Here is a 19,080-nt window from a genome sequence, read left to right as displayed (position 1 = left end):
GGAGGGCTTATTTTCTCACTTCTGACATTCATGTCATATGTGAGAACCAGCCATACAGGCTGTAAGTTCTGTTCTGTTAAAAAACAGAATTGCTTCCATCTAGTACCCCCAAATTATGTCTCAATCATGGCAACATTTATGAATCCTAATTGCCTGTTACTACTATGTTAGTAAACTATTGTTTTAAACTGACATGCCTTCTGGACCAAATTATTCACATGAACAAACTACTTGCTAGCCAGAGCCTCAGTAAATATTTCCTATGAACTTGAAGTTTTCAATACGGCACGCCGCAACTGGTAACCATACACTTCACACTCATGGCTTTCTATAAATGTTTTAGTTTGAAATAATAAATGCTTTTAAAAATACCTCCACTTTGATAGGAAAACCCTATTCACCTCACAGCTCATTCCCACTTTTTAGTAACTTTTCTCTCATCAAGTTGACTCAAATTGAAAACATATCACCAAGAACTGAGCCACATAACAGCCTGACATAGGTTCCAGAATGGAGGGTGAGGGGCCAATGAGTGGGACCTGAGAACTTGCGGAGAAAGGGATTTTTCTTATCAAAACATGATTGTAAGTTTGGAAATGTGCTCACAAAAATAATTTTGACTGAAGCAATTCCATGCTGCTCCAACCTTCCCCCAAACCATGTTTTTATCAGTCTGAAAGATTGTAAGACTCCACACTTACAATTCAAGTTTCTCATTTCCTCCTAACTAAACTAAGTTGAATTTCTGTAGCTATAGCTGTTTAAGAGGATTTTCCCTTTCTAAGTGAATGCAGTGTACATGGATATTCCCAATTCATTAAACCTTGTCATTCACAAAGCAGGAGACTTCCAGAACAGCAGTAAAATGCCAGGCTCTATGAGATTTGAGGCAAACACTGTGATCAGGGTGAGTAAAAATGTCTCAGTGCAACCAAAAATCCTCGATTGAGGAATTCAAAATGGAAGAAACTCCTGTCTGGGCACAGGTGATCCTAGGATTGCCACATTTAGATGACCTTCACTCTGTGTTGTTGTGTGTAGGAGTCTGTTATCTCAAAAAGCCAATTCGTCAAATGACCCATCATCTAGGAAAATGCAAGATAGTTCAACCAGTTCATGTAAAAAAATGTCCTGCTTAGACATGAAAGTTGCTGCTCATGAGTGGACCCAAAGCAGGTGAAGCCTTGAGAAAAATAAAAAACAGGTGAACATTATGTTATTGTGAAATATCAGATAGCCACCCTTAATGTCAGCTATCATCCTGTGTGATAAAGATCACTCATGCTGAACTTTTGCAGATTCTGCATGTACCAATCATAGACCAGCAAGTCCACAGGTTTTCCATGTCTTAATACTTCTCTTCCACTTCATGATTTTACAGGATACATACCACAATGAGCAGAAGATTAATAACAGATCTGCAGACAAAGAAAAAGGTTGCGTGTCAGCTGGAAAATATGTACAAAGAAAAAGGACAAACTGGAATTATGAAGAGGGTTTCATCCTCTGGTGATTAATGTAAGTTACACGATGCATCAACTTGACAGAGATGTCAACAAATCATAGCAGATTGTCCTGCTTCCCTGGCCTAACAAAACATTGGTGCTATCTTGGATGTATCAATTTTTATCTACCTGAAAGTTGTTTTGCCCATTGGATTTGTTTTCTTTACATTTTTATATGTGGAAATATGAACTCCACCCTCTTCTAACAAAATAATCATTTTTCTTCGAAAAAAAATTTTAAGTAGGTTCTACACCCAGTGTGGTGCTTGAATTCACAACCCTGAGATTGAGTCACATGGTCTGGGGTGCCTGGGTGGCTTTGTCAGTTAAGCATCTGCCTTGGGCTCAGGTCATAATCTCCCTGTTGGGCTCCCCATGCAGTGGGGAGTCTGCTTCTCTCTCTGCCCTCCACCCCCACTCATGTTCTCTCTCTCTCCCAAATAAATAGATCTTTAAAAAAGTCACATAGCCAGCCCAGAACCCCTATTCAGAAACATTTTAAAGCACATGCTGAAAAGGTGCCTGGGTGGCTCAGTGGTTGAGCATCTGCCTTTGGCTCAGGTCGTGACCTGGGGTCCTGGGATCAAGTCCCGGAGGGAGCCTGCTTCTCCCCCTGCCTATGTCTCTGCCTCTTGGTGTCTATCACAAATGAAGGAATAAAATCTTTAAAACATACATGCATACATACATACATATACATAAAGCACATGCTTATGAACATGTTTTTTTCCCACTTTCCACTTTACTTTAACACTGCTGTTGGACAAATATTCCCCAAATTCTCCCTTTGTTCCTTTAGGCTCCTGCACTCAAAATCTTTAATGCTTTCTCACTGCCTTTAGAACAAGGTCAGTGTTCATAAATCTGTCAATCAAGGCTTCCATAATATGGCCCAACCTCTTTTTTTTTTTTTTTTCTCTCCTACCAATCCCTAAGTAAACCAAAGTTGATTTTTTTACTGCCCCTCATCCATGTGACTTTCTGACTGTCTCCAAACATTTGCTCAAGTTGTGATCCCTCTTATGTTGGTCAGTTGTGCTGTAGTAACAAACAACTCCCCAAATCTCTGGATTACAACAACAAATATTTGTTGCTCATTCATATTACATGTAGGCTTTCACTGGGCTTTAGTTATGCACCAGGTTCCAACTCAGCTCTATGTGTCACTTCATTCTGGAACCCATACCCAAGAAGAAGCCACTAGCCGGGACAGACTGTAGTCCTGGCAGAAAACGGAAGCAAACAGGCAGTCATATTTAAGGGTTTTGCTCTGATGTGGCATATGTCAGGCCAAAGCAAGTCCCATTGGCAAGTCCAATATTAATAGACCAACAACATACACTTCCTCTATAAGTGGACATTACAAATCACACTGCAATTAACAGGAGTGTATAATCTTATTACAGGAAAGAAAATACGTTAATAATTGAAAAAAAAATCCACCTGACTACTCAAATCATCTACTCCCCTCCTCTGCTAATAGGTCCACCCTCTGCTCAAGCCTTGATTCAAGTCCCATGTTTATCCACCTGTCTAATCTAAAATGCACTTGTCTTCATGGAGCATTGCTCATCAGTATTGCACACTTGGCACTTAGCTTATGCTAGTGCATGTAAGAAGTTATCATAGTCCATCTCTCTGTCTTGTGTTCCTGACTAGACCATAACCTTTAGGGGGATGAGATTAAATCTTATAACTCTTGATAATTTCACTTATTGTATAAGGTATGTTCCTGTATAATTGTTTGTTGTTGAAGGAGTTACTAATATTTTTCCATCATGGGAAACAAGTTTCATCTTCAAAGGAGAATAGACTTAGTTCAAAGGAGTTTTATTGCCAAATTTTAATGTAGTCTCTCCATTCTTTAGAACATTACTAGGATAAATATATAGATGCACAGCCTATTTGGACATATATCTAAGGTCTAAGCATTTAAACAAAGGGTGTGGTATAAAATAGGCCCGTGACAGGTACCACACTACCTTCACCCTTATTTTAGCCCCAATATGAAAACAGTAGCTTGAACAAACAAAATTGTAACAATTTCTTTTAATAAAAGGTAGCTGTGCTAAAAATGAGAATTTTTAAAGATATCTTGGTATTTTAAAATAGTTCTCTCTTCTGGGGTGCCTGAGTGGCTCAGTGGATTAGGCGTCTGCCTTCAGCTCAGGTCATAATCCCCAGGGTCCTGGGATCGAGTTCCACATCAGGCTCTCTGCTCAGTGGGGAGTCTGCTTCTCCTTCCCTTCCCCTACCACTCCCCCTGCTTGTGCTCATGTTCTCTCATCTTTCACTCTATCTCTCTAAAATAAATAAATACAATCTTTTAAAAAGGAAAATATAAAAATAAAATAATTATCTTTTCTTATAAGATTCACAGTCCCTAGAACCAGAGTCACAAGTCACATAATTCAACAAGATTTTCCCAGAAGAAAAGTCCTGGCCACAAACCATTAGGAAGCACAATCCAACTTCCTTGGGGTACTACTACTACAAATTTCATTTTTAATGTCTTCCTGCCTCTCACTTAGCTAATCAATCCTCGGGAATTTATCCTGAATGTTGCATATTCATTACACTATGCTGCAAAGCAGGACTTTTTCATATTTCTTCAGCAGCTACATTGTTTTTAAATCACCACTCCAGCATGACTCTGGCTTTAGGAGGTGACCTCTGTCACATGAAATTCAGTGCTTCCATTCAACAGCTGATCAGAATCTCCCAGCACCTCCTCCGGCACAGCTTCCTCGGGTCCACATCTATTCTCACATGCCTGCTTGGCTCTTTTCCCTTATTTGAAGTTATGCTTGTGACTCTGAGCAATGCAAGCATTACCTCTCCCACCCACAAATAGAATCCATTAAGGAAAAATTCATTCCAAACTCATCTTAGGCTAGTGAGGAAGACTGGACAAACCTCAAGAGGTCTAAAGGTTGAATTTCATTTGCAAAACTACCCAGAAGCTCAACTGCTTATCCAATCCTTATCCTAACGAGGAGAAAGGCCTAGGGATGTGCTGACAGGGAGGAATTAAGGTTCCACCAGGCACCAGGGAAAACCAGTTTTGTAGCCCATTGCTGCCCACTTCTCCTAAGAAGGAGGGAGGTGAGGGAGAGATGATGTTGAGGGAATAACAGGTCAGGAAACCTCACTCCTGACCTCTCTTAGAGCCTCAGAGAACAATTACTCAGTCTGTGTTTCAAACTGAGAAGACCTGGTGTACCTACAATGAAAAACTTGTTCCTGACTAATCAAGAGCTCATTTGTAAGTCAGGTGATGTGAAAACTCCCTTCCTAAAAATGGTTTCTTTTTAACATGAAGGCCAAAAAGCTTTGGAAGGTAATGAGGCACCATTATTTCCTTGGATTATAAGAGGTGATGTTTGGAAATGAAGAAAAATTCATTTGGAAAAGAAATATGCAAAGGGGGCTTTATTTTTAAAAATCCCAGGGATGCCTATCAGGTACCTTGGGCTGTGAGGGTAGAAAGCCAAAGAATGCATCGACTTCACTACTCAACAGAAAACAAAAATTTATTTGATTTTTTTTAATCAATCTGAGCTTTAGGAAAAATAAATTACTCAAATCTTTAATTAAAGTAAGGCAATATAGGAGGTTGAGGAATTAAACCTTAGACTACAGTATAGAAATAGAAAATTCCTTTAAGAGATCTGCCAAGCCACCTTTTCCTCCTCAGAGCTTCATTTAAATCATTCACAAGAAAAGATAGCTGTTCTATTTTAAGCATGTCCAATGGGAATGGAGGAGACTATATCCTATCTCATTGTTAATAACACTCGTCAATGCTGGTAAATTGTTTTTCACATGTGACCCAAAGGAAAAAATTAAAGGATGCTCTAGCTCATCCCTCATGATGACTGACATGCTATCTCTAGGGCCTAATCCCATTCAGTGGCCTTTCCGTGGAGTCCAGAAAGGGTATATGAGGCACTAGAGATAAGCTAAGGCCTTCCATATGTGTCCTTCCTCCTAGCAGAGGAAGAGGGGGAAGAAAGGCTCTCTTTCAACAGGACATATCTTCCCAAATCTTCCAAAAATCTAGATTCTCTTAAGACCAATGTTGGCCATTTTGTTGATTAATAGCAAGACAAAAAAGAAAAAAAGAAAGGAAATTTGATTATAAGAAAAAGAAACATACATTTTTACATGTATGGTTTTCTAGGATTTAAGTACACAAAATACATCAATGAATACCCAGATCCCTCAGGAAAAAAGGAAAACATTCCAAGAGAAGACAAATACTGAACTTTCTTTGGATGTAAAGTACCAAAAATATAATGTCAACTTAATATTATACAATTGTCCACAAGAAGTTGACTAGCTAAAAGAAAGAAAGGTGTTACATCCCCAAGGTTTTTAAAATTTTTTTATGTTGCATATGGTAAGTGGGGTCTACCTTGCTGAGATAATATTTTAGAAGCATTAGTTCTCATTCTGATAGAAAACCAAGTATCTGGGGAGACACAATTTCTCCCAGAGCTTCTAAGAAACAACTTTGTGTAGGTGATGGAAAATTAGTGTTCTGGGATGCCTGGGTGGCTCAGCAGTTGATCATCTTTGGCTCAGGGCATAATCCTGGAGTCCTGAGATCGAGTCCCACATTGGGCCCCCTGCACGAGGTCTGCTTCCCCCTCTGCTTATGTCACTGCCTCTCTATCTCTGTGTCTCTCATGAATAAATAAATAAATAAATAAATAAATAAATAAATAAATAAAATCTTTAAAAAAAAAAGAAAATTAGTGTTCTTCTGAAACTCACATCAAATTGTTGTCATCCTTCCTCCCCTAGAATTACAGAACCACGGGAACCCAGGAAGTTGTCTAAAAGGGGAGACGAGAATCAGGTCACCTGGATGGCTCAGTGGCTGAGCATCTGCATTCGGCTCAGGGCATAATCCTAGGGTCCTGGGATCGAGTTCTGCATCAGGCACCCCAGAGGGAGCCTGCTTCTCCCTCTGCCTATGTCTCTGCCTCTCTCTCATTAATAAATAAATTAAAATCTTTAAAAAAAAATAGAAGAGTATAAGAGAAGAATGAGTCATAAGAGAAGAATATGTTCAACATGGAAGAAAACAAGGTAACAATATGTATTTCAGATGTAGGAGCAGCTTCTGTGCAAGCAGTGCCATGGTAACCACTCCACAGAAGGAACAGGAACAGGCTCCTCCCCCATCAGTATCAGCAGCAGGTGCTAAGCAACTGTCTCACCAGGTGCATTGCTTTGGTCTAATGGTTGAAGAGCATGGGCTACAGACTTGCATGGCCCATACCGAGTTCACATACTGGCTCCACCAGTTTTTTTAAACTTAAGTTCTAGTTAGTTGACATGCTGCTCAATATTCATTTCAGGAATAGAGTTCAGTTGTTCATCATTTACATATAATACCCAGTCTTCATAATAACAAGTGCCCTCCTTGATACCCATAACCCATCTATCCCGTCCCCCACACACCTCCCTCCATCAACCCTCAGTTTATTTTCTATCATAAGAGTCTCTCATGATTTCTTCCCCCTTCCCATATGTTCTTCTATTTTGTTTCTTAAATTCCACATGAGTGAAATCATATGGTATTTATCTTTATGTGATTCACTTATTTAGCTCAGCATAATACACTCTAGCTCCATCCTCATCATTGCAAATAGCATGATTCCATTCTTTTTGATGGCTGAGTAGTATTCCATTGTTTATATATATTCTACCTCTGTATTCATTCATCAGCTGATGAGAATTTGGGCTCTTTCCATAGTTTGGCTATTGTTGATAATGCTGTCATAAACAGTGGGCTGCATGAACCCCTTCAAATGTGTATTTTTTGTACCCTTTCAGTAAATACCTACTAGTGCAATTGCTGGATCAGAGGATAGTTCTATTTTTAGCTTTTTGAGGAAACTCCATACTATTTTCCAGAGTGGCTGCCACAGTTTGCACTCCTACCAACAGTGCAAGAGGGTTCCCCTTTCTCTGCATCCTTGCCAACACCTGTTGGCTCCTATGTTTGTTAATATTTGCCTCAACCATTTATTACTTTCACGATCTTCAGTAAATTTTTGACTTCTATGCCTCAATTTCCCCATCTATAAAATTAAAACATGACAGCAATCTCATAAAAATTATTGGAAAGATTAAGTTGTATAAAGCATATAGATGTTTATCACAGCACATGGAAGATAGTAAGCACCCAATAAATGTCAGCCAGTTACATTTCTGTTCATCTCTACAACAGCCCCATTAAAGTCATCAACATCATAATCTTCATTTATAGAGGAGGACACAGAGTTAAGCAGCAGATGTTACCAGTCCAGTTTCATACTGTTAGTTAGCATTCCATACAAGCATCTGTGGCACAGAAATATTTGCCTCCAAATTAATACCGTTTTCCCTGCGCAGCCCACAGGTGTCCACTCTCCCGGGACACCCAATTCAAACACTGACCTAATTTAATGCAAATAATTAATGGTATTTGACTGAATAGCTAGCCTTCTAAAGGTCCAAAAAAAAATGAATAACCTCCAGCTATGCAACTTTTAATACTAGAAGGTAACATTCTTTGACAATCTACAATCCATCCCAAGCATTCAGACTCCTTAACAGACAATTTTAGTGTGCACAAGATCCCACTAAAGAGGTAGTTCTTAGGTTTCATTAAATCTTGGAATCCCTTGAGAATCAGATAAAAGAAAAGAACACTTTCTCCAGAAAAAAAAAAAAATGCACATACACATCCTCACAAAACACACATATAATTTCACAGTGGATTCAAAAACCTGGGGAAGTCTGAGAGATCCAGGTTAGGAATCCCTGTTCTAAAGATCCTGGAGGTCTGGAAGGAGATTCCATTTGCAGAGATGCTTTTTTTTTTTTTTTTTTCTATCTAACTATCATCTTCCTGCTTTGTTTTATTTTATTTCTTATCGATTTATTTCCCTTCTTTTCCTGTTCTCTTCCCTATCTTTTACCTCTCTTATTCTTCCTTTCTCGATCCTCCACCCCCTTCCTACCTTGGCGATCAGACAAAGCCACTATCACAATTCTGTCTCCCTTCCTCTCTCACCCCTCTGTATCCTTCCTGACCAGCTGATTCCGGAGAGGAATCCGATAACTTATCAATAGGCATAGGTTGCTCCATAGGAATATTGGCCAGCCTAGGAAACAGTCTTTCTTTGAAGGATAGCAGATCAGAACTTCTGACTCCATTGGGGAGTGTTTTCTCCTAATCCTCCAGTAAATGTGGCCACTTTCCATTAAACATACACAGATTCGCTGTATCCTGTTTTCAAGGAAACAGATTCGCTAACAAGTTAACCACTCTAGTATAGATATCCGAGTACTCATTTGTCCTGTGTCTGTGACTTTTTTTTATGGTGTCCATCAACTTAGTTTTAACCACTCAAAAAAAGATATGTTAGAAACAGAAATAGCTCTCATTTAAGCAACCCTTGCATTAAAGTGTGTCCATCTCCCATAGGTTTCTTGTTTCCCTTTAAGGTATGAGTGAATTCCATTCATATCAATGTAAAAACTGTTTGAAAGTTAATCTTTTAAAAACTCATAATGCAATCCTTTGGAATCCTTGGCCAACTTTTATGATCTTATATTTAGTTTTTTTATATACGTTCTACCCATAGAGTTGCCTAATGTGAAAATCTGCTTAAGTAATTATTAAGAGTGGAAACCCTCAAACTGAAATAAAATGCAAAATCCCGGACCAAAACATTTAAATGAAATGCTGTTCAAAGGATTTGTCTTATGGTTTGCCTTTTGATGCCTTTTATACATCTATAATATTCCATAATCAAAAAATCTAAGAAGTCAATATTTCCATCTCTACGCAAATAAAAATGCTTTGTGTATACCCAAGAATTTTCTTTAAGGATGCTTTTCAAGAGAATAGTCCTTTGAATTTTCCATGTGGAAGTTTCCACAAAAACTAACTAAGATATGACGACCACGTTTTTAATAAGTCAGATTTACCACCATAAATGTGCCTCAAACGGGACATTTTGTGAACTTTTGGGCATGCAAAATTCAAGGGGAGGGACAGATGCTTTATAAGAACATCACACATTGAGTTCAGAGTTTTCTGGATATTTCATAGCAACTCCACTGGCATTTCTGCTTACTTTAATGATCATTCAAGGTTCCATTACTGTGAAGTCACTCACCGGATGGAAATACTTTTTTTTTTATTTGGAAAGAAAAAAAACATATAAAATGAATAGCATTGGCAAATGTTTCTAATCATTTCCTTCAAATACCAAACCACCAAACAATCTTTTTATTTACTACGTTTTGCTTGGGTACATAAATCAAAGGACAATAACAAGCCTAATGTCAAAGAAACTTTTTGACACTTCATACATTTGAGCAAGCTTAGCCGATAAACAGTTTAGATGAAGTTATGGCTTGAAATATGTTTCCCAAGAGGACTGTGGTTCATAAATTGCTATCAGGCTACCTCTGTCATTATTGATTTGAGACATGCTCTAGGTACCCACAGCTATTACTAAGTCTAGCATTACTTGACCTGCTTTTTCAGAGAATGATATTGGTTATACAAGGACAACTAACCGTCCATCCTATAAGAAATATGTAGTTTGCCTGTCATCATCTATATAAAATATTGCATTCTATTAGAAACTTTAAGTACCAATTAAAAGAGGAGGAAATATAATCCTTTTCCATGGATTAAACAATTTTTATCATCCTGAAACGTATTAAATCAGTTGTTTTGTAACAACTATACTGCAAGGCCCTAGAAAATGAGAGAAGAAAAAAAATATGTCAAACAATAGAAATTTGCACCTCAGCCTTTTGTGATTATATAGTAATCAATTCTATCTGTGTTCTTAAGTCTTCTTTGCAGATTAGTGGTTTTAATAAGCTCATTAAAAATAAATCCACATTCAAATCAAATATTAATCGCATAATATGTGTGTCTTTATTCCTCTCCCTGCTGCAAAAACCAAGTCTCCTGTGCTCCTCACTGAGGGTTGAGAGTATGGAACAGTTTACACTCCAACCTGCACCATGCCCTCTGCTTTGTGGATTTGAGAAATGTCAGAAAAAGATCAGAGCAAGGATCCTGCTACTTTTATTCAGATCCTCCCGTCTTAACCTTCAAGGAAACCCTTAAAGGTTAGTTATGACTTGATCGTTCTGCATTAGATTTGTCATTAGTGACCCTGCTTCTCGAAAGCCCAGAACTGAAGAGTATCAGAAACGGACTTGGTGAGTGTCATCAACTGCTAGAGATGTGATAAATTTATGAACTTTATCAGCCTTGCTTTTAAAAGTCCTGGTAAGTTAAACAGTCAGAGGTGGAGGTTTCCTGCGAGCCCTCTTAATCATCTGAGAGAGCTGCGTGACTGCCCATTTGAGGAGAGCTATACAAATAAAAGCTTGACCACGTCATTTTCTTCACAAAGAAACCTGCCAAAAGTAAAGGAAACTATTTGGCCTTCTTGTTTAACAAATATATATAGATATAGATATAGATTAGATATAGATATAGATATAGATATAGATATAGATATATAGATATATATGTAACTCCCTGGAACTACTGATTTAGAGCACTTCGGGTAACTCATTCAAGGAAATACCACTGTGCTACTGTCTCCAACATTTTCAATAAACTTTCTTAATGCTCCCGTGGTAGCCTTTCCTAATTTTACACAATCATATGCCCAGCTATCTGAGTAAGAAAGTAGATCTTGCCAAGCAAACTTGAATTTACCTCGGTTTTGACCTTTGGCTGGAATCGCCTTGGAATCAGAATGCCTAAGAAGAGCTGGGAGTCGTTCCCTCATTCATAATTTACAGCGCTCCATGGCACTGAACTTGTAGAAACACTGCAGATCCTGGTGAGCAATTAAGAGGCTCTCCAGATCATTCTCAGCTGCTTCACTCTCTCCCACCCCAGGGGCCCCCAAATAAAAATAAAATCATTTGTTTGGGATCATTTTAAATACGAAACCCCAGGCCTTTTCCATAATTGGTCGTTTCTAATTAAAACAGAGCCTCTAATTGCAGAATATCTTTTTTTTTTTAGGTTAGAAACCACGGAATGCTTCTTTCTTATGGACCTTGGGAAACTTCCACAGAACGGGTTTACTCCTCTAAAAAAAATTTAAAAAAAAAAGTATCTAAAAATGCACGGGGCATTTTACTCTGATAAAGCACTTCTGACACATAACTATTAACCTCTGAACAAAGGGTCCCCATCTACTTTTTCTCTTGACCTTCTCTCCCACAATCCTTTGCTGTGGTCCTGGCTTGACTTCAAAGCCCTGCGGGCTGGGGAGGGGCTGCGCTCCTTCTATTTCCTCCTTCCTCCCCCACTTCTTCCCCTGTGCTTGCTCTCTCACTCTTACTCTTTTTTTTTTTTTTCCACTTTCCTCTTACAGCTTTTTTGCCTTTGATAGAAAAATGTCTAATCTCTCTATCTTCCCACAGCTTTGCAGTTTTCCTGACTAGGCTCCTTGTCCTTTTATTCCCTTTATTCAAGCTAAAGTCCCAAATTTGCCTGCTATACTTTAAAATGGAAAGTTAGCCTCAGTTTTGGAGCTGTCTCTGCTTTGCAGCTTGGAGTGATAATATTTTAGGCAAAACAAAAAGAAAACCTCAAATTAGTAGATAAAGCGGATCATTACTTGATACCCAAAACATTGCTTTCTTTGGATCAAAAAATAGAAGAGCTAGGAGAAGTGTTGACGATCTATCCAAGCTCATTTCTGGAAGATAGGTGTCGGCCCAGGCTGCATCATGTGTCCAAAGCCATGGGGTTGTTTGTGGCAGAGGCAGAAAGTCCTTCTTCAGTCCAGCACTTGAAACCAGGATTCTCCTGTGGTGGGAAACGGTAACTCTTTGTCTTGGCTGATGGTAACTAGGAGAACAACACCTGGCCCAACACTCTTTCTTGGCCAGAAAGCATATGAACTAGGGGGTTTCTTCATTCCCAGATCCATTCCAGGACCAGGCATTTGGGATTATACAGTCTATATTGACATCACATTTCTTTCTACTCCTTTTCTCCTTCATCCTGAGAGAAGAGAAATATAATCTGAGACTTAAAAAAAAAATTAAACATAATTTTAGGATCATGAAATCTCAGAGCTAAAAGGTAGCTTGAACTCCTATAAGCCACATTCTTCACTTTACATTGAAGCCAACTTGGCCTCAAGTTAGTCACTTGGTTAGTGAAGGAGCTGGGAGCAGAAGGCCCGATTTATGACTTGACTCCGCCATCTCTCTACTCACGTGGTAATTGAGAATATGCATATTACTGGGCATTACGAGTAATACCTTTAATTTACTGTGTGCATGTGAATCTCACCTAATTACGTGTATATTTCAAAGATCTACCATATGTAATAATCAGGATGTCTCATAAATTCACTTTCAATCATTTAATTACTCCTAAAATTTTTTTATAAATACAACTCCTTATGCTATTCCTATGATGGTTTCACATATCAAATATCAAATTTATCACTCTTCTGGGGAATGGCCTAAACATATAAAATTTCTTTTGTGTCGTATATTAAGGCAAATGTCCACTTTGGCTTTTTATCTTGTTCTTTTTTTCCCCTGTGATAATCATAAGGTAATATTGATTCAGTTTAACTTTGAGAAATTTTCTGATAAAGGGTTTCAACTAAAGTTTTAAGAATTTTTAAAGAAAACAACTTACCTCCTACTCATGTTTGTTTTCACCTTTAAGAACAAAGTCCCATGAGTCAAAGTTTATAGTCAATCAAAAAAAGGCACATTACTTTCCCATTTTAATGGTGGAACAGGGACCTTTAACTTTCTTGGAGGCTTTGCTTTGGGGTTTATGCAGAGCAGAACTTCCTTAACGCTAGTAATCAGACCCACAGGACATGTGTTAATTGTTCCTGACATGTAAAACTATCTACAGTATCTCAGCTAATAACACCACTGCAGACATTTCACTTTTGTAAAGCACAGTATTGAAACCAATTACACGTCTGTTGATTTACCTTGCCCCATCTCCCCAAGACAGTAGCATAGCTCATTCTAATAATGTCAAAATTCCAGTTCCAATATAGCGGCTGAAATAAGATCAGCCATCACTGGCTGATTAGGGACAACTGCCAAACCAAAATACATTTGAGCAAAATATTATTTGTGCAGTCCTACAGAAGCATATAATTGATACAGTTTTGCAATAGCTAATAGATTCCATAAAACATTATTTAAAAGTAAGTCGCCTTCAGACTGGTTACCGTTGGTGTAAAAGATTGGCATTTGTTTCTACCCAGGCTTTGAAGATTGTTGCATAAATGAAAGTTCTTGTTTGCATGAAATAGAAACCTCCTCTGATTATAATAAGAAAAAACAACTGTGGAGAAGGAGATTGAATGGAAGTATATGGAGGCTTGCAAAATTGATAGGAGGCTGGAGGACCAGTCTGGGGAAAGGGTCAGAAACTCAGGGGTCCAACAGAGCTGGGCAGCCAGAACCCACGGAGCAGGCAGGCAGAGCAGCCTGCTCCAATCCCATCGCCCCTGTCAAATGTGCCCCCCATCTGTCCTTGCTTGCTCTGCCTTGTAACTCACCTACTCAAGATTCAAAGACCCAGAAAACAATGTCTGATTGCCCAAATCAAAATCGCATGGCTACCTCCGGAGAGGAAGAAGAGGGAGGGTCTGGCCCCTTTTGCCAATTGTGCGGCTCCCAAGGACTCCACACTGTTAGGGTTCACCAAAAGGTGACTGGAGACTAATAAAGGGAAGTTGGACACACACACACACACACACACACACACACGCCAAAGGTTTACTATAAATATGCTAGTTTCATTTGTTTTTTAAGAGTCTTTGCATTGGGGAAATGATTTTCTATTCTGACAAAGTCCACTTTGAGCTTTAGAAATTAAATGCCTCAGATGGGAAACAAAATAGATGTACCTCACACCAAGATCTTTGCTGCAATGAGTGGGGTTATAAAATGATCCCTGGGTTTTACTTGATACTGATCAGAGAGAAATGTGGCTATAACAGAGCGAAATAATCTACCCTAAGATCTTTGACCCTTATGTTAGAAAACAAAATTTAGCCATTTCTCAACCAAAAAGGGTATTTTTAAATTGAATTCCCATGTTTGGTGAGCCCAAGTCAAATCTCTAATTTTTTACATTAGATGATTTTGTCAGCTTATACTCTAATTTTCTTTGTACAAAATATGAAATGCAAAAGCATTATTTGCACATAAACATTTCACTAAATAATGGCAAAATGCCATTCAACATGGAACTTTACTCTTTGGAATATTTTTACCATTTGTATAAAATAAAGATCAACTTTTTAAAAGGTCAAAATAATATTTTATTGCATATTTGCTTACTAAAGTCCAGATGCTGCCCTTTAAATGAAAAAAGAAGTGTTCATACCAAGAATTTTACCAGATATGAGCACATTTTCATTAGATTTTAACTCTTCAAAGCCTGACCTTCACTGTGGGGAATAAAGTAGTGAGGATTCGTATTCAGATTTACTTCCTAAAAGAGTTATTTTCCTGGGAGGCAGGGAAAATGGGGAAATGTTGGTAAAGGGTACAAACTTTCAGTTATAAGATGAATAAGTTCTGTGAATATAATGTACAGCACGGTGATTATAGTCAATGATACTGTATTGTATACTTGAAATCTGATAAAAGAGTAGATCTTATATTTTCTCACCATACACACACAAAAAAATAGTAACTACTGAGATAATGAATATATTAATTAACTCAACTGTGGTAATCATTTCATAATGTACTTGCATATTAAATCATCACGTTGTGCATCTTTTTAAAAAGCCGCATTGCACAACCTATATATATAATTTGTATTTGTCAATCACACCTCAATAAAGCTGGAAAAAATAATAAATCAGTAAAATAAAAGAATTATTTTCCATAACAGGTAATAATAATAATATAGAAAGTTGATTGAATTAATAGATGCTAAATAATAAAAGCTCTTAATAAATGTTTACTAGTTAAATGAATAATACTACATTCGTATAGCACTGTGCCAGGCCCTGTTCTAATTACTTTACAGATGTTACTTTATTTAATCCTTACAACAGACTGATGAACCAGGTATTATTTTAAACCCATTTTAAAGATAAGAAAGCTGAGGGATAGAACAGTTAAGTAACTTGCCCAAGGTCTCACAACTAATCCAATAGGTCTGGATCCAAAGACTATGCTCTTAGTAGTTATGTTATAATATCTCTCTGGAAATAGTTATTCCAAAAAAGGTAAAGGAAGCTCTTCCATTAAGGTAATTTGTTTTTTCATTTTTATTATTGAAGTATAGTTGACATACAATATTATATTAGTTTCAGCTATATTAGTGATTCAACAATTTTATATGTTACATAATGTTCACCACAACAAGTGTAGTCATCATCTGTCATGATACAATGTCATTACAATATTATTGACTGTATTCCTTAGGTTGACCTTTTCATCCTTATGACTTATTTATTTTATAACTAGAAATTTCTACTTCTTAATCCCCCTCACCTATTTTGCCCAACCCCTAAACTTCTCCTCTCTGGCAGTCATCAGTTTGTTCTCTGTATTTACAAATCTGTTTATGTTTTTTGATTCTTTGTTCATTTGCTTTTTAAATTCCACATATAAGTGAAATTATATAGTATTTCCTTTTCTCTGACTGATTTCACTTAGCATAATACTCTCAACGTCCATCCTTGCTGCTGCAATCAGCAAGATTTCATTCTTTTTGTATGGCTGACTAATATTTCATTGTATTTATATACCACATTATCTTTATCCACTTATCTACTAATGGACACGGGTTGCTTCCATATCTTGGCTATTGTAAATAATACTGCAATAAACCTATGGTTGCACATGTCTTTTTGAATTAATTTGTTTATTTTCTTTGGGTAAATACTCAGTAGTGGAATTACTGGATCATACAGTATTTCTAGTTTTGATTTTTTGAGGAATCTCATACTGTTTTCCATAGTGGTTGTACAATATACATTCCCATCAACAGTGCATAAGAGTTCTCTTTGTTCTAAATCCTTGCCAACTCTTCTTATTTTTGTCTTTTTGATAATAGCTATTCTGACAGGCATGAAGTGATATCTCATTGTGATTTTGATTTGCATTTCCCTGGTAATTAGTGATGTTGAGCAGCTTGTGTGTCTGTTGGCCATTTGTACATCTTCTTTGGAAAAATGTCTATTTAAGTTTTCTGTTAATTTTTAATCAGATTATTTGTTTTATTGGTGTTGAGTTATATGTAAGTTTTTATATTGTTTGAACGTTAACCCTTAATTGGATATATTATTTGCAAATATTTTCTCCCATTCAGTAGCCTTTTTGTTTTGTTTATGGTTTACCCACTGTGCAAGAACTTTTTATCTTAGTGTAATCAACAGTAATTTAAAGGTGGACTATGCAATTGGTTGGGATCATTGAAATGATTCTCCATAAAATTTTGGCTCAAAAAGTGTTAATTTCATCTTCACATATGAGAATCCATAAATCTGGAATAAAGGACCCTCTCCAAAAAGAAGTGATACTCAGACAATTCTCTCCAAGGTAGTTGCACATTCCTTATCCCATAACCAAGGATGTATGTTTCCTCCAATAATTTGCTTGCCTGGATATGACTTTTGAGGGTTTTGCTTGGGGTGTTCCATACAATACAGAGTTACAGCCACATAAAAAATAGAAAACCAAATTCAAAACACTAATCATTTGATACTTTGGAGTGCCCGGTGTACTTCTAGTGGATTGAGACAATGAGGCAGGCAGAGAGACAGGTAATGTACAGCCACAGAAAAGCTGAATGAGAGAAAAAACAGAACCCACAATGGTACATTGAATTGTACGTTAAAATGCCAATGCAGTAAGTCTCAAACAGCCAATATTTATGACAACAAATGAATGTGTTTTGAGAGGCGGACTGAGCATCATGCAAGAATATAGCAGTTACTAAAGACGTTTCCAGGTACACTGGAGTTATTGGACCCTGTTACAAATTCTAACTTTTACCATCAGTTAGTGAATTTATTTGTGCCATTGAGGCAACTGGAATAAGAAAGATGTTAACATTTTACCACTGTTTTATTTTCAATTAACTATCTCAGCTGCTATTTACATAGTTGAATGGCATGGCATTTACGCCATGCAGTTTGATGTTATTTCTTTGTAAACATTTCTCCAAGAAGAGACCTAAGTTCAAATTAGTTGCAAAATGTCACCAAAAATAAAATAAACTTTAATTTAACCTTGATCACAAATTACTGTTAAGCAAAAGCTGATTCAACATCTTAATTTAATTTAATTCAACAAATTAAAAATGGAAGGCCAAAGGAATTAACTGAGATGCACATGTCTCAGAAAGTGACTTGTTTTGCACTGCCAGGTCCTTTGAGGACCTAGGTTGAGTTAATTCAACTAAGGTCAAGTTAAGTGGAAAGTGAAGCTATAGAAGGCACAGAAGAATGACACAGTAAGGCTGTGCTCTAGGCTTTCACCTTCTAGGCCTGCACGTCCATTCTGGAATAGGTCCCACCTGGAATGTTTCCTATTTCTCACTAATATTTGCTGTTCCCTGACCAGCTCCTCTGACCAAGATCATTCATCATGGCTGGAAATTTCTACTATCTGTGTCTGAAACTTTCAAGGCCAGGCAAGTCAGCATCAAATTCAGAATGGAAATAAAAAAGTAAGAGAGTCTGCCTAGGGGCAGCCTGGGTGGCTCAGTGGTTTAGCGCTGCCTTCGGCCCAGAGTCTGATCCTGGAGACCCGGGATCGAGTCCCACATCAGGCTCCCTGCATGGAGCCTGCTTCTCCCTCTGCCTATGTCTCTGCCTCTCCCCCTCTCTCTGTGTGTCTCTCATGAATAGATAAATAAAAAATGTTTAAAAAAAAAAAAAAAGAGAGAGAGAGTCTGCCTAGCTTCTGCAGCATTTCTCCCCCAGAACATTCTCTTCCTGTTCTCTCTTTACTACAGAGAGAAGTAGTATTATTTATTTATTATTAAATAAATAAGCAATGTTTTAGAATTACTTTTCAACATTTCCTTGTTGATTTCTTCCAATGTCTTAAATTCTGACATAGAAATCTGAATATATAGAGATATAGATAGATAGATATAGATAGATATAGATATAAATATAAATATAGATATGTAAAACCCATGCAGGCTTCTGCGTAGAACTTGCCTTATATGCTTATAGCAATAAAAGCCAATAATCACAAGTATATAATGTGTCTTGAGAGATTCCAATTATGCTGTTATTTTATTTTTAATTTTTTTTTTAATTTTTTTTTTTTTATTTATTTATGATAGTCACAGAGAGAGAGAGAGGCGCAGGGACACAGGCAGAGGGAGAAGCAGGCTCCATGCACCGGGAGCCCGATGTGGGATTCGATCCCGGGTCTCCAGGATCGCGCCCTGGGCCAAAGGCAGGCGCCAGACCGCTGCGCCACCCAGGGATCCCTTATGCTGTTATTTAAAAAAAAAAAAAATTGTTGGCTTGGCAGATACCAGAGATGG

This window comes from Canis aureus, chromosome 24, assembly GCF_053574225.1.
Source record: "Canis aureus isolate CA01 chromosome 24, VMU_Caureus_v.1.0, whole genome shotgun sequence".
Classification (NCBI taxonomy): domain Eukaryota; kingdom Metazoa; phylum Chordata; class Mammalia; order Carnivora; family Canidae; genus Canis; species Canis aureus.
Note: the sequence above shows the minus strand (reverse complement) of the source record.